Source organism: Dermacentor silvarum, chromosome 2, assembly GCF_013339745.2.
Source record: "Dermacentor silvarum isolate Dsil-2018 chromosome 2, BIME_Dsil_1.4, whole genome shotgun sequence".
NCBI lineage: Eukaryota > Metazoa > Arthropoda > Arachnida > Ixodida > Ixodidae > Dermacentor > Dermacentor silvarum.
The window spans coordinates 214,762,231-214,783,730 of record NC_051155.1 but is presented as its reverse complement, the minus strand read 5'-3'; positions in this window follow the sequence as shown (position 1 = coordinate 214,783,730).

Genomic DNA, 21,500 nt, shown 5'->3' with positions numbered 1-21,500 from the left:
CCACGAAGCGCACATGGACACACGCACCACGATGACAATAAATACCCAACATTAACGAAAGACTGCGCGTTTCTAACGCGTTTGTGCTAGCGCGTTACGGCACGTGTAAGAAGCTGGTGTAAGACGCTGTGGCCTCTCCGCCTTACCCCCGTATTCATAAACGCTCCTCGACTAGAACTTGACTTGCCACCGCCTTGGGCAGCGCGTTCGAAACGCGTTGAAGGCGGTGGCAAGTCAAGTTCAAGTCGAGGAGCGTTTATGAATACGGGGGTTATACTCTCTCAGCAGTCATGTGATGGCGTCAGCAAACGCGGTGCACGTTCCGGCATGTGTAAACGGCTGCGTAAGACGCTGTGGCCTCTCCCCCTTACTAGAGAGTACTGCACGTTTCTAACGCGTTTGTGCTAGCGTCCCCTTAAGCGGGAGATGGTGCAATTATAATGAAGGGCGCTGTTATAAAATAGGAATGACGTCACATATGGCGCGTGTCATTGGTGGAAGTCAATCGTTCGATTTAGTGCGGCGAGACTGGGCGAATTACACGGAAGATTCACGGTTTACCAATGATTCCCTCCGGAGCTTCACCCACTCATCATCATTCACCCCGTGGATAAGCGGTGTTCTTTTTTTTTATTGCGATAGCAATTATATGGACACTCAAAAGCAGATTTCTGCCGTCGGCGTCGCCGTCGCCGTGAGGTTCCGTATGACGTCATTTGGAGAAGAAATCGTCGCCGCGCGCCGAACGCTGTATGTGCGAGTGAAAGGCCGCGAGGGGCGCGTCTTTCACGGGGAGTGAACGCACGGCGGAGAACAAACGCGCGTTCTGCGCCGTGCTCGCTTAAGGGCTGCAGAAGTAGGCGTCTCTTTTCTCCTTTACAATCACCATATATGTAGAGCAAACGCGCCTTCTTCCGACGCGCGAGAGGCCGTGGGGGAGGGGGAGGGAAGGGAGGCGACGATTAGCTGTGGCACCAAGTGCCTATTTATATCAGAGGCTCCGGCAACAGTCACCAACGCCGCACGCATTTTGAGCGAACGCGGGCAAAACGCCGATGGCGTCGACAACAGTTCTGCGTGTTGCCGATGCTGCTGCATGTCCAAGTTTATACAGCTGATAAAGCTAATATCATTACTCCGTATAGCTCTCTACAAGTTTGCTATCGCAATTGATGCTTCGCCTTTCAGGTGAAACTGCGACAACTTTTTTTTGCAACTTTCCCTCAGAGAACACACAGCGTGCTAGCGCAAAAAACATCGCTTGCGCATTGCTGTTTTGAATGTGTGGATGCCCATGCACTGAATACAAACGTATATGTATATTGTGACATCCTTGGAACAACAAGAAATTACACCATCTTCCCGTAGGGGAACCCTGAGTAGTATGCGAAGCAGCCATGGGGTCGACCACGGCGCTGACACTGGCGTTGACGCTGGCGCTGTCCGTGGCACTCATCGCGGCGTTGCGTAGGTAAGATTTCCGACTCTGCTCGACGAGTAATGGCTGATCTCGTCGAAAACCTCCGCGCCGCCCCCAGAGGCATCGGCAACAGTCACCAACGCCACGCGCGTTCGGTGCGAACCCGGATAAAACGCCGACGGCGTCGACAACAGTTCTGCGCGTTGTGGCGCCCCTCAGCGGAGTATGCAGCGCCTACCGTCGCGCCTCTAACCTAAGCTGCTTCGCATTATCAATCGCGGAGCCGCAGGCGTTGCCATTCGTTGCGCAATCCGGAGAGAAGAGCAGCGTCGGAGAGGAGAGGAGGAATGCCGAGAGGAGCAACTGAGAGGAGAGGAGATGAGACAAGGAGAGGAGGGGGAGGAGGATGCGCATGCGCAGTGCGGGTGTGGACGCCGCATGGCGGAGGGAGGGAGGGAGTGACATAGCCCGGACCATATGCTGCTTCGCATCTAATAAGTTATAGTTTTTACAGCGAAGCTGTTAAGGGCTCAGTCTCCGATGGTCGTGTCCGCGTGTAGAAAAAAACTCTCATTGGCCGTATGCTGTCTGTGCGAGTGAAAGCGCACGAGGGACGCGCGCTTTCACGGGGAGGGAACGTCCAACGCGCGAAAAGCCGCGGGGGGGGGGGGGGGGGGGCGACGTTTAGCTGCGGCACCAAATGCGTATCTTGCGACCGGGCGCAAGAGAAACTGGGCACTCAATCACAGTTTGTGAAGATTTAACATAAAAGGCATGCGCTGCTGGTGGTTTATTTCGTGACATTTGTTTATGGGCTGTCATCCTCAAAATTCTGAGGAGCTGTAAAAACTTGGACATGTAGCAGCACCAACAACGCGCAGAACTGTTGTCGATGACGGCGGCATTTTGCCCGCGTTCGCACCGAACGTGCGTGGCGTTGGTGACGTGTTTATGAAGAACGTGCCAAACCTTTGCCTTACACCCTAAGCTGGGCATCGTCTGTGCGGTATAACGTAAGTTATCTTATCAAAGACAGGCATGGTGCAATATCTCCGATGTGCCAAACACATTAGAAGACCGGCGCCTACTTTCCTCTGACCATTATAGAAAAGCGAAGCTGAATGAAATAAAGTTTCGTCACCGCACTGCCGTATTTCTTAAAAATGCTCCTGGTATTCTTCGTCGCGGGATCGAATCCCGGCTACGGCGGCCGCTTCTCGATGGGGGCGAAATGCGAAAACACCCAAGTACTTACATTTCATCATCATCATCATCATCAGCCTATATTTATGTCCACTGCAGGACGAAGGCCTCTCCCTGCGATCTCCAATTACCCCTGTCTTGCGCTAGCGTATTCCAACTTGCGCCTGCGAATTTCCTAACCTCATCATCCCACCTGACTTTCTGCCGTCCTCGACTGCGCTTCCCTTCTCTTGGTATCCATTCTGTAACCCTAATGGTCCACCGGTTATCCATCCTACGTATTACATGGCCTGCCCAGCTCCATTTCTTCCGCTTAATGTCAACTAGAATATCGTCTACCCCCGTTTGTTCTCTGATCCACACCGCTCTCTTCCTGTCTCTTAACGTTACTCCTAAGATTTTTCGTTCCATTGCTCTTTGTGCGGTCCTTAACTTGTTCTCGAGCTTCTTTGTTAACCTCCAAGTTTCTGCCCCGTATGTTAGCACCGGTAGAATGCAATGATTGTACACTTTTCTTTTCAACGACAGTGGTAAGCACCCAGTCAGGATTTGGCAATGCCTACCGTATGCACTCCAACCCAATTTTATTCTTCTGTAAATTTCTTTCTCATGATCTGGGTCCCCTGTGAGTAATTGACCTAGATAAACATATTCCTTTACAGATTCTAGAGGCTGACGGGCGATCCTGAATTCTTGTTCCCTTGCCAGGCTATTGAACATTATCTTTGTCTTCTGCATATTCATCTTCAACCCAATTCTTGCACTTTCTCGATGAAGGTCCTCAATCATTTGTTGTAATTCCTCTCCATTGTTGCTCAATAGGACAATGTCATCTGCAAACCGAAGGTTGCTGAGATATTCGCCATCGATCCTCACTCCTAATCCTTCCCAGTCTAAGAGCTTGAATACTTCTTCTAAGCATGCAGTGAATAGCATTGGAGAGATTGTGTCTCCTTGCCTGACCCCTTTCTTGATAGGTATCTTTCTACTTTTCTTGTGGAGAACCAAGGTAGCTGTGGAATCCTTGTAGATATTTGCCAAGATATTCACGTATGCCTCCTCCACTCCTTGATTACGCAATGCCTCTATTACTGCTGATATCTCTACTGAATCGAATGCCTTTTCATAATCTATGAAAGCCATATAGAGAGGTTGATTGTACTCCGCAGATTTCTCGATTACCTGATTGATGGCATGGATATGGTCCATCGTAGAATACCCCTTCCTGAAGCCAGCCTGTTCTCTTGGTTGACTGAAGTCAAGTGTTGTCCTGATTCTATTGGAAATTATCTTGGTGAATATTTTATACAATACTGAAAGCAAGCTAATGGGTCTGTAATTCTTCAATTCTTTAACGTCTCCCTTCTTATGGATAAGTATAATGTTGGCGTTCTTCCAGCTCTCTGGTACACTTGAAGTGGTGAGGCATTGCGTATAAAGGGCCGCAAGCTTTTCAAGCATGATATCTCCTCCATCTTTGATTAAATCTACTGTTATTCCATCTTCTCCAGGTGCTTTTCCCCTGGTCATATCTTTCAAGGCCCTTCTAACTTCATCGCTAGTTATAGAAGGAGCTTCTGTATCCGGTTCATCACTATTTCGAATGGAAGAAGCTTGGCTGTTTTGGCTACTGTACAGGTCAGTATAGAATTCTTCTGCTGCTTTTACTATGTCATCGAAATTGCTGATGATATTACCATGCTTATCTTTCAGTGCATACATCTTGCCTTGTCCTATGCCTAGTTTTCTTCTTACTGATTTCATGCTGCGTCCATATTTTACGGCTTCCTCAACTTTCCCCACGTTATAATTTCGAATATCCCTTACTTTCTTCTTGTTGATCAGTTTTGACAGTTCAGCGAATTCTATCTGATCTCTTGAGTTGGACACTTTCATGTTTTGCCGTTTCTTTATTAGGTCCTTTGTTTCTTGGGAGAGCTTCCCTACAGGTTGCTTTGGTGCCTTACCTCCCACTTCAATTGCTGCTTCTGAGATCAGCCTAGTTACGGTTTCATTCATTAACTCTATGTTATCTTCATCTTCCTGTTCTAAAGCTGCATATTTGTTTGCGAGCATCAGCCTGAATTGGTCTGCTTTTACCCTGACTGCCTCTAGGTTGGCCTGTTTCCTCTTGACTAATTTCACTCTCTCTCTCTTCAAATTACTTACATTTATGTGCACGTTAAAGAACCCCAGGTGGTCCGAATTATATCGGAGCCCTCCACTACGGCGTGCCTCATAATCAGATTGTGGTTTCGGCATGTAAAACCCAATAATTAAATGTTTTTGGATATTCTTTGCAACACAGCATACAATCGGATTACTATTTTTTCGTGCATTTCTAACTAGTAATAAACAGCGATTCCTGCATATCTTTCAGATTTGTCCGTCTAAGGCCGTAATTGCGAAACTGTTAAGCATGTAGAGGGCAGTGCGGCATGCAGTCACGGACGATCACGTGATTTGACGCAACATCACGCACAGGGGTGCCATTCTGGACATGTTCGAATCCCGCAGTACTGTTAAATTCGCCGCCTTGTTAGCTCTGATTGGTTCAAAAGGCTGCCATGGCATCTCTGATTGGCTCAAAATGTCGCCATTATAGAATTTAATAATACGGCAGAATTATACAGTGTTCAGGATTTCTCCCGAAAAGTTTGAATGCGCCATGTTTTATCTAAAGCGTGCAAATGGAAGCGGATGCGAAGTGTCAAGCATAGCGCTCGCACTGCCTTGATATCTTGACAGCTGTTATAGAACGTGACGTGAGTGCACCGGAGTTCATTGCAGCAACAGCTTTTGGGGGAGAAGGTCATCCCAGATAAGTAAACAAACTACTGCATGCCAGCACTGTTATCTCCATCTATTCAGCCGTCTAACGGACATCACGAGCAATTTCTGCGAATTTATCGATGAGTTGAACGCGTTTAGATGCAATAAGTTCGCTCCGCTTCGGTTTCCTGAAACGGCTGTATAGTTTCCATATGAAATCTTCAAACGTTAATTTCGCACGTTGCAGACCGCGACGACTGTTTACACAACTCCAATTTTAGAATAGACTTGACGGCCTCCCTCACCAAATTATCGTCTCGTGTTCAATTTCCTGAGTTTTATCTTCGATCGTAATCGAGCCAACGTCCCTCGACAACATCACCCGCAATACCAAGTTATACGCTCCCAACAAACTCTCGCCGTGCCGCTCCGGCGTGGGCGACCGCGTCGCACGCGCATCATTTATAAGCGTCCCTGTCGAATGGTTTGGCAGCGCTTTGTTGGCCCTCTTTTGAAGTTTCTAGCGAGCGTACGAGGACGCTCGGCGTATTGCCTTTGTCTTCTCGCACAAACTGCGTTCAATTTTGTCCGACGCTCGTTGTTCGTTCGCGAGCACACGCGCTTGCTCGAGTTGATCCTGCGACGCGAAGGAAGGCAGCGCCGAAGACAAGCAATGAATAGCAAGAAGTAGAGGAATTGAGAAAAGACAAACATGTCGCCATGAATGTGAAAGTTCAGAACCTCACATCAGATTAAAAAGAAAAGACAGATTAACAGGAACCCAGCACGCCTAAACTTGTTTCCCTGAAACGTCCAACCTGTGAGTAATGGGCCCGAGACAAAGCTTAAAACAAAGGTTATTCTGTGCCCCCCCCCCCCCCCCAAAAAAAAAAAGAAAGAAAGCGAATGCATTTGTGAGCGGAGAGTAATGGCTAGTAACGAAAAGAGGGGGACGGCGTGGTGAGGCCTGTAGCGCGTTGTCCTTTGGAGCGTGGTTGAATTAAGCAGTTTGTTGCGCCGCCAGAACCACCTGGAGCTTTCGGCAAGGTGGCCAACGGGCTCACACAATTTTCGGCGTGTGCGCACACGTACCAGCGCACGCTCAATGCCTTCCTTTTAGGGAAAATGGATCACCTTTATTATAGTTCTCCTGATTTCTAGTATATAGACATAGACGAGCTATGTAATGCTTTACACACTATAAGAAATGTCGTTTCTGGTGTGCTGCAAGGGAGCCACATTACCTTAAACTATAGAGTTGTGATTTTGTAGCGATGCCTTACGCTCGATTCTATGCCGCTATTATCATCCATCGTTCATGACCAGTTGATCCCATTGATAACGCTGGCGGAGCGTCACTCTGACCATGCGCTGACGAAGAGCGATGAGCGCAAGAAGAAATAGTGTAGAAAAAAAATCACCGGCGATTGGGGCACTCCCTAATGCGAAATTTGAGCGCAGCTCTATGCGTGTTTTCAGTTCAGCGATATATTGGCTGGCGCGGACAATCTGTACCGTGCGGCACGTTGCAAACGGAGCGAAGTGTGGTGCGACTGACTCGCTAATCGGGGGATGGCGAGAGCCAGAGCGTGGGTGACGCGTGGGCGCGATTCACAGCAGCCGCCGCTGACCGACCTCCCAGATGACGCGCGCTACGCTGGCGCCATCTCGTAGCCATCGTCGCCGCACTACGCTTTTGTTCTCACGCTTTCGCCATACCCTCCTCCGCTTTCCGCCTCGTGGTTCCGCTGCACCCTCCTCTCCGCTTCCCTCCTCCCGTCTTTCATCCCCCGCTGCGCTCCGCGTTCGCTTTCATCATTCGCTGTGCTCGTTCGCTCGGTTACGCCGACACACGCTGCAGCAACGGGCACCTAAGAGCTGGGCTCTAAAATTAATCGCTAGAAAATCGTGGTCCTGCATAATGTACATGGTGTGGATTTCACGATTTCCCTGGATGGGGGGAGGGGGAAGAAGATTTTGTACGAAGCCGTACTTAGAACAGCCACGTGAAACTATAGCGCGAACTTACAATCTTAAAACATTACGCAGATCCAACGCACATTTTGGAATCTATGTGAATGTATATACCCAACGCTCATGTAGCAGCGGAAGCCAGAACTGCCAGAACGCTGCCCTGGCACTGGCAGAGCCGATGGAGCGGAGCATGATGGCACGAACACTTGGCTTTGTCGTTTTTACAGCAAAAGCTGTATATGGCTAGGCGAAACGAAAAACCGTTCGTCCCATGTTTCGATAAACGTATCCATTGACTGCTCCGTCAGTTACGTCGTTCTCTACGTAGCACCCAAGCGCGCGCGCCATTGGCAGCGCCATTAGTGACGTCGTTCTTAGCGTTGTACCTGATCTGCCCGCAACGCCGGCTCCTCGGTTCGCCGTTGTCGCATGCGTTCGATATCTCGAGTCAGCTCGGCGTCGTGGTTAGCAGTATCCGCCCGCCACTGGTGCTTGCGTCCCACTCACTTCGCGATTACAACGTGGACGTTTCGTCAGCATACGGCGCGCGGCGACGATTTCATCACCACCAAACTGCAAACATTGTAACTGCCCCCTGGCGGACCAAAATCACATCTTGTGGGCATGCCAAATAAACCCTCCGCCGAGAGAACTCTTTAGGCGAGCTCCTTCACATGAAGAGTGGGAGATGGAGACGAAAACTTACAACCCGGAAGACCAGATACGGTTGGCGGAATGGGCTGATAGCGTCGCGGCGAAGCAGACGCCACGCTAGCCCATTCCGCTGGGAAAGAAAACTCCACTCAACCTCGATAATAAAAGTTTATTCTCTCTCTCTCTCATCGCCGTTGGACTTTATATGGAACCTCACGGAGACGAGGAAGGCGAAGGCGACGACGACGCCGACGGCAGAAATCCGCTTGGAGTGTCCATGTAATTGCTATCGCAATAAAACAAAAAAGGACAAAAAACAAAACAAAAAACAAACCAAACTAGACAGTATTCGCAAGGAAAACGTGACGTGAAATAAACATGAATAGTAGTAAAATCAGGCATATAAAATGGAAGCTGAACGGCTTACAGAAGAGAGAGGAATGTGGGCCTAAATTCACAAAACCTTCTTACGCTAGAATTGTTCGTAAGAAAGAATTTCAGCCAACCCGGATGCAAGACATAATATTATCTGAAGGCGGCCGGCCAATGGCAAAGAGCACTTACGAAAGAAATGCTTTGTGAATCTGGCCTCTGATTTTTAAACAGAGACAAAGAGTGAATAAGCAACTTAGACCTTTTCTCAACACCGCTGCCTTTACAATCATATCTGTTGTCCTCGGACAGCTGACGGGTGTTCGCCATAAGTCTCTTTCTCCCGCTGACATTAGCTCGCCGCCGAGGTGGCATTCGGCCGGCTCTTTTATCGTGGTCATATTTGCTTGCTCAAGAGGAGCCGCCGTGGACAGCGCCAACTCTGAACGGCAACACAAAATCCCCGGCTGCTCGTTGTTCGCTGCGGTATATATACGCCCCACAAAATGCCACCGCCGCGTCCGAATCGACAACCGCAGAGGGGAAGCGCTCGCTGTTTCTATTCAGGCCGAATCCCGCTTGACTCGGGCAATCAGGTCACGTCAAACGGTGTCTAAACCCGCGCCTCCAGAGTCCCGCTTCTTTACCATTATGTTTTATTTTTGTCTGTTTTTCTTTCTTTTCTTTTCTTTGAATATACAAAACACTTTCGCTTGTTTTCTTTCTGAAGTTTTCTTGAGAACAACCTCAGCATCGTCTAGAAACTCGCTGGCGGACCTTCGCAGAGCCTGGAAAATGGCCGCTTCTTTACACTTCACACATTCCTCTGGAGAGGAAGCTGAAGATGCCATACGAAGCCGGCGGCTCGTGGAAGCCCGGATTCAGAAGTCGCCTTTCATCACCCGTGCACTGCCAACAACTACTAACATAAGCGTAGCGAAAGACGGAGAGAGAGAGAGAGAGAGAGAGTGAGTGTACTGCCGCAGGAAAGAGTACCTACGGGGGCATACGGGTCAAGGCAAGGAGGCAAAGCCGGCAGCCGACGGTGCAGGAAGCCAGCAAGCGGAGGGGAGAGATCTCTGAAAGCTTGTTTGATCGCCGCTTCAACTTTCGTCCAGTTTACGCTATACTGTCGAGGATACATTTGTGCAAGTTAGCTTCGTGCGAGGTGGAAGGATTTTCTTGCGTTAGAACGAGGAAGGAAAAAAAAAGATTAGAAAGAAATAAAGCATGGCATCTGCGAACGTATAGGATGAAAACGAGCGGGCCACAAGGAGCGTCTGGTGAGACATCCACGAAGGGAACAAGCTAGCGAACCAAACGATAACAGCGGCTACATGAAAGGCGTCGATGTCGGTGTCCGGAAACTCGAGCCTGCTTCGGGCTGGCTGCTTTTTCCTTTCTTGTTCTTTTCTTTCCCTGCCCCTTTTCGCTTCGCTCTATACCCTTTGCGAATACTCTTTGCCGAGTGAGCTGAGATCCTTGCTGCATGTTGTGGTTGGTTGTGGTCGTGGCAGAAGTGGTGGTGGTATAGATGGTTTGGGACGTTTGTTAGTACTTTTGCCGGAATGTAGCACGCTTTCAGCACACAGTGGAAGCACTCGCGACTGACATTGTAGTGAACTGCATATTCGGAATGCAGCGCTCGTGCAGGAAATTTTAATAATTTCGCGATGTTTGCCCGCTAACAAGTCAGGTATTGCAATTGTACTGTCCGATGCTTTATGTCTAAGGCCCCTTTTCTGGTTTGCTGAGAGCAATGAAGTTCCATAAAATGAAAGAGAGAGATAGAGAGAGATAGAAAGCAAGGCTGTTAAACAGAAAAGCGTCTGCTTGGCTACCCTAGGTTGGGGAAGTGAAACAGGGTAATATAAAGAAGAGAGAAAGGAAAGTGGTGAATGTCTGCACGTACGCTGGCAGCACCACGCAGTCAAAGGCGGTCGCACAAGTCAGTCATTTTAAAAAAGCATATAAGTGCTTTCCATTTTTCTACACCGATTAATGGTGGGGACGGTGAAACCTCCAGTTATACTACAAGGGTGATAATTATATGAATACGCTACTTATTTGAGCAGAGTTTCACAGTGGGGCTGCAGTGTAGGGCTATGGACCGAGGACATTATAGGACAAGTAGATCCATTGAAATACTCCTCGGTACTCTCTATTGCTCACACTGCCGTAATCCGTCATTAAAATTGCAGTTACCACTAAATCTTTCACGCTATGGCGCGATGCTACTGTGTCGGCTGTCGGTCGGAGTGGCCTGCAGTGACAACTATCGCATTGGAATGGCTGACTCACTAACGTGAGCTAAGTGCAGGCCTGAAGATACAATCATTGCCTCTGCCACTGTTCCAGCTTCGACAGGCAACGCCAGACTCTCCAACGTTCCTTGAACTGACAATACGTTACAAGACGAACCTCCTTTTACCGAAGAAAACGTGTACTGGGAGCCTGGACTCAAAGCTCATCAGCCCAGAAAGCCACACGAGTTCTTCTAAAGTACATGAAGGCGACAGACTTGAGTGCCCGAGTGTAGGCACGCTGCACCTTGTATAGTGCATGTGATTGATCTTCACTCATGTCTTCTAGCTCTCTCTTTCGCGCACCCGCTTGCAAGTAGTAAATTGGACAAAGTCTAGTGAACCTGTTTGCATTTCATTCTGTTTCTCTCTCTCTCTCTCTGGCACCACGAGCAGAGGCACGAACAAGACAAACATTTTGCTCATCTTGTTTCTCGGCTTCTCAAACAATTCGAGGCCGCTGCGAGAGCCAGAGATGAACTCCTCTTTACGTGATATACAGCGTGCTGCTGACGAGCGGGAACGCCATGAGTTTACCGGAGCCGTCTGCTGCGCTAATGCCACGTTCAGGACATTACCACCTTCACAACTCTTCTCAACGACCCGTTTGAAGCCTATAGGCAAGGAACCCTCCGACAAGAAAAATGGTCTGCAACGCACATCATGTAAAAACTATGAGCATGGTACTTGCCAACATTGAATTTGCCCTCGCATGTTATTGCCAAGCCTGGTATTATTGGGTTCGCTTCTAAAGCCTACGGGTGAAACGAGTAAGAGACGCGGTCTGAGAACGAGATAATCTCATATGCTATTAAGCAGTGATACGACAAAGCTTCTAAATGCTACATGGCATGAAATGTTTCAGACTCGATAGCGATGAAGATAAATAAAATTATGGGAAGAGTAGGGAGTTTCGAATGAATTTGGGCTGTGCGTCAGCACGATAGAAGCATGTCAAAAAGAACACCTCGAAAGGTCTTCGTTTATCAGTTTTCGCCCCCTCGCGCCTTAAAACACCATACATTATCACGTTTTTTTGCCGGGTCTAGTCTCTTACGCCTCAGTACAATGTCTAACGAATAAGTGCTATATTGATGGCAATGAGTAAAATGTGGCTCAACATGCCCGTGACATATGTTTAGCATGCACTCGTCGTGACTCAATATTTCATGCTACCACGTAATGGTACAAAACTCGCACCTAAACGAGTTTCTCACGCAGCCACTGCTGAGGCTTGTTAAGGTAGAACATATGCAATCAGCACAGTGTATGCCAGTGTTAATATCGGTCTGTTTTTTTTTTTCAATGAACAAATTGCCCGAGTCCCTTTATAAGGCTCCCGCACCAACTGTCAGCTCTGGCTTAAAATGACTGCAATAAACCGCAGCTGTATGTAACATATTTTGCACACCCTCCCATCTGTGCTGATCGCTGTATGCACTTGAGCGGTCGAATTACGCGGTAAGGGAGCAAGCATCCCGCCGTTAAACAAGATGCTGACAAACAAACCAATGGTTAGTGCGCGGACTGGTCAGCACAGGCGCATAAAATGTGCCACGGGAGGTAATGGTAAACCATAAAATTACAAGACACATAAAAAAATTATGTGCCTGCTGTCGAACGCGCGCGTTCTTACAGCTCCTATACACATGCCAGTAGCCGGGTGCGATGTTAACTAGATGAACTCCGGGCCACCATTACCGAAATCGCCAAAGCCGCACCAACAGCCTGCTTCTTGCGCAGCCATTACCTCTCCGCCGAAACAAGGTGCACGCTCCGAGAAACAACACCGATTTGCGTTATCATCTTGAAGTTGGAAGTCATTACTGGCCAGCGCGATGGCCGCTTTCAAGGTTCCTAAAATGTGCGTAGCGCTGCCGGAGCGGTGGCTGCTACTCACGGAGCATTAAACTGATACGCATAGGTGCGCCGAAAAGAGAAATAAGAAAATATGCGCAGATAACCATTAGACTCAGAATGCGGGAAAAACGTTAACGCTTGAGAATGTTCTTCTTTCTTTCTTTCTTTTTTTTTTTTTTTTTTTTTGATACCCCGCGGGGGTTTGCACTGCTGGTCGTTCCGATATGCCTGGCCGGATATGGAAGCGGCAGACGGGAAGGGGTAAGAAATTTAGAAAACACGTTTTTTTTTAATTTCTGATGAATTATGGGCTACAGTTTCGCATTTTATCTATAGCTGCGGGAATTATGTTGTTCAAACTAGTGGTTGGTGCAGGATGGGGCTAGTTGTTTAATCATTTGTGTAAGCCAAGCGCAGTCCACCCTGGACATTTTTGAAGCGAGATATCTACAGTGAACCCTTGAACAATACGCCCTTAGTTCTAGACTTAGATAATATAAAATAATAATTTGGAAGCTGTCTTGAGCCTATGGCAGGAATAAACTCCGACAAGCTGCCAACTTGAGGAAGTTGGTGACTGATCTTGCCCAAGCGCTCTTGCTTTGCCCTGATGAAAAGAAGTTTTAATTCGTTTTCCGAGGCCTCGTTGCAGTGTGTTATTCTGTCTATAGTTTCCTCGTCTTCCTGTGTTCCAGTGACAGCAAGAAAGTATGACTACATGTAAGACGTATAGACATCGCTTTTTCCTCTTTATAAGCAACTCAAAACACGTTAAATTTTATATACTATTGTCGCACAAGAGTCACGTACGTGCCTAAAGTGTTAGGTGTGTGAATGTGGAGAAAACACAGGGTCACGTTTTTAAAGCGAAGCTTTATATGTCTAGGCGAAATTGCATATGGCTAGGTGAAATCGCCTGTCCCCAGAAAACCATCAGCATCAGCATTGGCTCGAGCGTCGTTTTCTTCTTCCGCAGCTGGTTCGTTGACTCGTGCTCGTGCTCGGCACGCGCTCGTGCCACTGCTCCCGCGTTCGCCATCATCGTCTGCTTCCACATACTGACGGCGTTGCCGCCAATCACTCCAGCGTAGAATTTCAGTTTTCTGTCGTCGTAACGGGGAGGTCAGGTTTACGGCGGCATGAGCCATGGCTTTAGGAGGTATGAGCCATTCATTGTCTTACGCAAGGAACAGATTTAATTTTGAAGCAATTTCATTTTGAAGAATCGCAAGCCGCAATGGCGGCCAGATGCTGCTAGCCATGCCGTCGAGCAAACTCGAGACATCGAACGCAAACGACTACGGCGGACTGCGGGCATACCGTCAGTGACGTCGTTGTCTCTGTCGCAGCCGAACGTGGGTGCAACCTCGTAATTGTCACAAACACCGGGGCCTTACCTGCAACCTCACCCAGTCACAAACACCGGGGCCGCACGTTCCAGCTTCGCTGGTTAGCCATCTTCACAGAGTGGAAGGCCGACGAAACAGCGAAGCTGTTTAAGCCAGCCATAATTTGTGGTTCGTGTCAAGAAACTATCATCATCAGCAATAAAGAAAGAAATAAAAGAAAATAAACTTTCTTGCCGAGGCGGGATTCAAACCCGCGTAACCAGTAGGCTATACAGCCACGCTTGTAGAATAAGCATTTATGCGAACCATGTGATTGCGTTCGAGCATCGTCGTCTTTGTCCACAGCTGGCGCGTTCGCACGCGCTCGTGCCAATGCTCTGCGAGGTGAAGAAGAGGTTTTACGCAATATGCTCGGGAGAGAGATAAAGAAAATGAGAGCGAGAGAGAGAGAGAGAGACGCATTCACGGAGCGAGTGAGCTGGAACGTGTTGTCGGCATTGCAACGTGGTGGAACATGGTGTCGGTGTTGCAAGCTGCGCTATGCAACGCGCAGTGACGGCCGTAAGTCCGAGAGAGAGAGAGAGACGCATTCACGGAGCGGGTCTCCTGGAATGCGTTGTCGGCATTGCAACGCGGTCGAACGTGGTGTCGGCATTGGAACGTGGTGTCGGTGTTGCAAGCTGCGGTAAGCAACGCGCAGTGACGGCCGTAAGTCCGAGACGCGCGAAGAGAGATTATCATCATTATGAGTAATAAGATGAAAAGCACGCGCTCACTTCTGGAAACTGCTGGGCTACGATCGCCCAGCTTCGCTGTTTCAAGCCTTGCGAGGCCGAGTGCAAGCTTAAGCGTTTTTCTTTAAGGATTCATTTTCCCTCGTTCTTGCTCGGCATCATTGGTTCATGCGACGACGCGTCCATGTTCATTGCTGCTACCAGCGTGCTCAGTCGCTTGGAGCGAATGACGATGCGAAATGAGTTGAATGCGAAATAAAACATTTCGGACAAATTAAGACCTGTTCCCGACGGCTTCTCTAAAACTATAGCTATTTGATGGAATGGCGCTAAATAATAATACTGAGGAAGTAAGAAAGAAGGAAGGAAAGAACTTGTGTAGATGCGTTACACGTGTTACAATCTATGCGAAGCAAAGATCTCGTGCACCCCTTGCCTCCCCTTCCGCGCTTGACGTGCATCTGAATATATATAATGAAACAAAATTGCCTGAATACGTTTGAGACGGGTTCTATCCCGTCCAGAACTGGTTCGATTTTAAACGATTCTTTCTGTCATTGAAGAGTGCCCGATACTGTTGCGAAATCGGGGTGTCCGCGAGTGGTGGCTGCGTAGACTCCAGGGCTGCTGCTGCCGTGCCTAGTGCCAGGCGAAAAAAAAAAAGAAGTCTGGAGGGACGAGAAAATGAGATTTGTGTACGGTAACTTACATGACAACGATCAGCAGAGGAAAGCGAGCGAGAGAGAATCATTTGCCTCACTAAAATACCAATTCGGTTCCCTAGGCGCTCTGGGATTTACAAAGTGTTCATTCACCGCGTTCTTCTCCCCAGCAGCAGGGTCAGGGATGTTCCGTCGCCCCGCTCGTAGTTGTCGATTCGGGCCCCTTGACCTTTGGAAGGTATGCGTTGTCGGGAGTGTGGGCTAACCACCCGCGTGCGTCGAACTGACCACTTGTGACCGTTGCTTCTGGGGTTGCTCCTTTCATCAATGTTTCCTTGTGTTTAGCGCCAAAACTTGAGAATAAACGGAAAGGAGACGAAAAAAAACACACAAGCGCTATCAATTATCTTGACTGTGTCAAAGTGGTTGATCGAAGCGCGGCGCATACCTAGTGTAATATACCCAGTGACCCACTCGGACCAGAAGGTTGGCTTCGAACCCGGTTCCCAGGTCACACCAGCCTGATGCTCTACTCATGAGACCACGGACTACCCACTGACCCACGCTGGCGTGAAAGTAAAACAATTAGGTACCCGTCACATATTTACAAATACCGGAAAGTGTGCGAAGTAACTGAAGAATGCTCATCACAGTAAAATGGCGTCTCTACTGACTGTCATTTAGACCACGAAGCCTAGCTCCAAGAAGCACGTATAGGCGTATTCAGAAGAAACACACCTTCACGTGGAAACTATATATGGCGCTCACTGACAAACGAAATCATGTGCATTTTGGTTCAGCACGGGTTTCAGCAGCTGCGCGAACTTCACGCGGTTATGGCAGCATTACTCGAATAGAAGGGCACAGTTTCGGGGTACAAAATATCGCGACGTACAAATTAATGCAAAAATTGTAGCTCGATTCATAATTTGATATATTTAGATCTGTGTGTTTGTATAAATAGTATGGTGCTGTTCATTACCCCAGGTATTTTAATTTAAGGGGAATGCCGTTAACGAGCACATGCATCAATCAGGCGTGAAAGTTGGCCTTCCGGTGGCCTCGTTTCGTGCGAGAGGCAAAATAACAGCGCAAGGTGACGTTGCTGTTACTTATTATCTCCGAAAAAGAGAGGAATGGGGCCACTATACACAGCCTCAAATCGCAAAACCGTAGCTAAAGAGTCGAAAGAAGAAAATGCGATATATAACGAATAAATAAGGAGAGCGAGAAACTAACATTGTCCTCATCCGGGATGTGACTGGCCCACGGCTTTGCTGATGTGACTGGCGCACGGGCGAACAGGTGTATTTTCTTTTTTTTGATTGCCAGCGTGGCAAGCCGCTATCAGTTCCGGCTGCGTCCCTCTTTGATGACGCTGGCTGAATGTAGAGGAACTTCGCTTGCGATGAAGGTAACATTGTTACTTGCAACTAGTGTAGGGTCGTGTTTCTATCTCTTCTTGCATAAAATATGTTAATCATAGTCGTTATACATTCATGCTTGCATTCAAAGACTTTGTTTGTTTGTTGGAGAGTTTTAGGTCGCTCAATCTTTCAACAGAAAAGTTATTCGTTCCTACCATACACTGTTACAGTTTGAAGAAGTATCATATAATGGGCACCGAGAGAACCAAAGAGAGTGGAATAAAAAGAAATGCAGGAAGGCTAACCGGATGCCGCAACATCTACATTTGCGATCTTCATTCGCAAACATCATTCGTAGGTCAAGGTAACTCAAATAATACAGGAATCTTGTATTTTTCAGCTAAAATGGACAAACTCTGATCGGCGCCTGCCTTGGGGTCTCTTGAAACATCGTAAGCAAATGGAAAATAACAGTGTGACAGTCATCGTGCTGGGAGTCAAACCGATGACCTAAGGATTTCCAAGTGGATGATGGCTCGGTCCGCTAGGCTACAAACTCGCTATCAGCACCAGTAATATCTAACGTAGGTCATTAGCCTATAAGGGCTGCTCAAGGAGGGATGGGACGTAAAATGATTTGATAAGAATAATATTAGGAGAACTATAGAACAGAAAGTGATATGCATTACAGTTGGAGATTGGGAAATAGCAGCATGCATTAGGGATACAACACGGGTATATGACATTTCTGTTGACTTAGACGTTGAAGTGGAGTTGTAATGTAATATAAATTGTAGATCAGGTAACTGCAGTCGGTTAGAGTCACAAAATGGATGGTAAGGAATGAGGTTTGAGCAAATTAGGAAGTTTGCGACTATAGGACTTGGCAGGCTGACGCAAAACAGGGAGAAATTGGACATAGCTTTGGGCGGCCCTCCATCCTACCGTCGACATCAAATACACCCATAATAATGACAAGTCGACCCTTTGCTCCTTCGCAGCACTCGGAATGGAATGGAATGAAAAAACTTTATTGGAGGTCCTTCGGAACGTGCACTAGCACGTAGCGGGCCGCTCCCACGTCGGGACAGAAAGGCCTAGCCTCTCCGCCACGTCGCGGGCCTGGTGGAGTGTGCTGAAATAGTAGAAGCGCACAGCGCCTCTATAGAAGAACGCTGGGATTCCCGCCGCATGAAAGACATCCGATGTAGAGATGTGATGAAGGCTTAATTGACAACCATTACGGGGCCATGCTTCGCTGACAGCGAAACAGAGACGGACTGGTGTGGAGAATAGGTAAGAAGGCGTGCGTTTAGCTTACAGCGCGGGCGCATTAGCAAAAGTCACCGCACTGGAAGCTGCTATAGTGCAAAGGCCAGAAGCTGTGGATACGAAAATAAACCAACGAAGCCAAGGGCACGGTTGGCTAAATAATGCCCACGGATGGACAACAATTGATGTTTGTTTGGCGCTATGAGCGAGGGAATTAAAACAGAGACGTTGACATCCTCACCCTGCCAACGCACACTTCATGCTTCTTTCTATGGTTCTGGGCAATAAATAGCGCATTACCTTGATTTTAGTTTGCGCCTGAGCTTTGGTATAAGCGTCTGCGATCGATGGTACACATTGCCGCCTCATTTACAATCGAACGTCTATCTCCGCTAACGGAAGAAACGAAATTTTGATGTGTGTTCTCCAAATCGAAGAAGAAAAACTGGAACAGCACTTAGTGTTCACGCCGAAAAGGAACAAAAGCGAAGGGAAAGATAACGTGGAAGGGTACGGGCCATAATACGCGAGCGTATCAAGAGTAATGCGTTTCAGGTGGGCGGCAAAAGAGGGGGCGGACTCGGAGGCAGCTGGAAAAAAAAACGGGGACTCGAAGATGCTTCCGTGATCAGCGGTGATCAATCGCAGAGGCGCGAGGCACCCTCGGCGCGCGAAACCAGAGCCGATCAATTTGGGACGTGGGCAATTTTCGCGGTTTTCTTTGTTTCCCTCCCTGGCCCCTAAGTGGGCGTAACAAGTCCAGGTGTATCGGTCTGGGTGGAACTCTCTCGCTCGCCTTTTCTTTTCCCGTCTATCCCTTGCAGCACATTTCTTCGGATTTTCTTCCGCTCGTCCCAAGCTGCGCGCGGCCCATGACGGGCCGCTAATGGGATTGATTAGGCGAAATGCCTGGAGATCACGTACTCGCCGTCGAATAAATTATTACCCTAGCTTGCCGCTGCCATAGCAACGTAGAGACTTAACTATACGTATGAAAAGAACGCGGATGGCGATGATTCAATTAATTAGGCACGATGAAATGGGACAAGTGGAACGGTAGGGGGGAGGGGGGGGGGTGGCGTGTTTAGCTGATACTGTCATGCGACAAGGCACAGGGCCCCTAAAGTTGGAATAAAAGAAGGCCTTTTGCCGCGAACTTTCGATATAGGTGAAGACACAAAGCAGTCGGTGGCCACGAAGGTGCCATGGCGCGGATCCAACCGATCATCTCCGAATCGAATACCTCGCTTCGAAGACGGTCGTTTGCATATTTGTAGCAAGCTACGCGCAGATTCTCTCCGAAGTTTTCGGCATAATCCTCAACTTTCTTCTATGCAGCACGCAAACGCCATAATCGGATAATCGATGCTAACCAGCATCGGATTCGTTCAGAGAATGTGGTGGAGAATCTAAATTTACACCGCTAGACAAGAAATGTAAACCAGGCCACTGCCTTCTGCATATACGTGTATTAATGTGTGCGTCCAGTCACGTCAGAATGCGGCGAAGAGGCTGTGGCCGCAGCGCGTCCTTGAAAATGTTACATGTTTCCTTGCTAGTATACGGGCAAGAGAGATAGAAAAGAAAGAAGGCATGGGTGTTAAACAGAAAAGTATCGACCCTACGCCGGGGGAGGGGAGCAGAGAATAGAGCAGCACCGAAATTCGCCGTGCACTTCCGATGTTCCTTTATAGAGGGTGTTCATTGTTTAAGTTTTACGGAATTTTCGGAAATTGCCTGTAGTAGGTAGCATAATTCTTATCATTGAGCTGGTTTATTCGATGAGGCGGACATTAGTAGCACGAGAAATCGAAACGCATATTCAACTAATTAACAAAAATTCCCTAATTAACTTCTTAGTTAATTACTTTATGACACATGTTACAATTTACGAATTGTAGCCGGCGAGCTTGTAAGGCGTAACCACTTTGAAATAATTTCCAGAATGACACCAGTTTGGAGATACGCGCCATCAAACTCGCCGTAAAAATGCACTGTTGTTCCACTTAGTTTTTTACCAAAATGCTGTTTTATACATTGAAGCACAAAAGTAACTGGAACGCCCTAAAGACAATGAACGGCCTAAAGACAATGAATGCAAGGAAAGCACCTGGGAAGATAGCTGTGGCCTAAATTGAAATGTAAAATTAATAAAGAAAAGGGAAATGAAAGTGGACGAAAAGAGAACTTGCCGCCGATGGGAGCCGAACCCACATCCTCCGCATTACGCGTACGTTGCACTGCCAATTGTGCTACGGCGACTTCTATGAATCCATTCATCAACTTGCGTATTTATGTTTTCTAGATTTAGCCCCATGGGAGTGTTAGCTAGCGCCACTCAAAGCTATGGTGGGTCGATGTGGAACACCCTTTTCTGTCCGATGGCGTCACGTAACACGTGGACTTGCTCTCCTAGGTTCACGTACGTGAAATCATCGGGCAAGAACAGATGTTCCACATGCGCCCACCGTAGCTTTGAGTGGCGCTGGCTAACACTCCTATGGGGCTAAATCTAGAAAACGCGTGCATCCTCTGCCGAGGCTAAGCCTGTCCTCCAGTTGCCAGTTGCCAACTGGCCGTTGCGCCGTTGCACAACTGGCAGTGCAACGTAGGCGTAATGCGGAGGATGTGGGTTCGGCTCCCATCGGCGGCAAGTTGTCTTTTCGTCCACATTCATTTCCCTTTTCTTTATCAATTTCTACATTTCGATTTCAGCCACAGCTATTTTCCCAGATGCTTTCCTTGGCTTCATTGTCTGTAGGCCTTACATGGTCATGATTAACAAACATCGAGCACCTCGGTTTCTCTTCTTCTCTCTCGTTCATATATGTATATATAAATAGATTAGTACAGTAAACACGCACGGTCCGCTTACTACTTATGGGTAAGGGTGACATACATTTAAATAGGTTTCTCATTCCCGTAAACAGTTACAAACATCGGGAAAAGTGGCGCCCTTGAAATGCACGTTTAAATTTGGCAGGACTGTAGTAACATTCCGCGTTGCGCTGCTGAGCAACACGAGGTTGCGGGATCGAATCCCGGCCGCGGCGGACGCATTTCGATGGAGGCGAAATGCAAAAACGCCCGTGTGCTTGCATTGTAGTGCACGTTAAAGAGCCCCAGGTGGTCAAAATTAATCCGGGGACCTCCACTACAGCGTGCCTCATAATCAGAACTGGTTTTGGCACGAAAACCCCCAGAAAAAAGATGTAGTTACATTCCAGCAACTACTAAGCTATGAAATAACGACCCATCTTGGAAATGTCCTATGACGTAGTTCAATTACCGGTGCCATAGCTCATTACAGCTGCTCATTACCGTTGCTCGCTCACTGCTGCCAGAGGTTGTCGGTTGGACTTCCAGTATAGTTGCACGTCGTCATTTCTTCCAACTTTCTCCTCCGTTTACTTTACGAAAAATATGAAGGTTGTCGCAATTCAGCCCTTATTCACAATTTATTTCACGCTCAAAACAAAATATAACAGTTTCGCGCGAAGTAGAAGCAATAAAAGTGATAGCAACGTTTATAGCTGCGCTGACGTCATCTCAGAACAC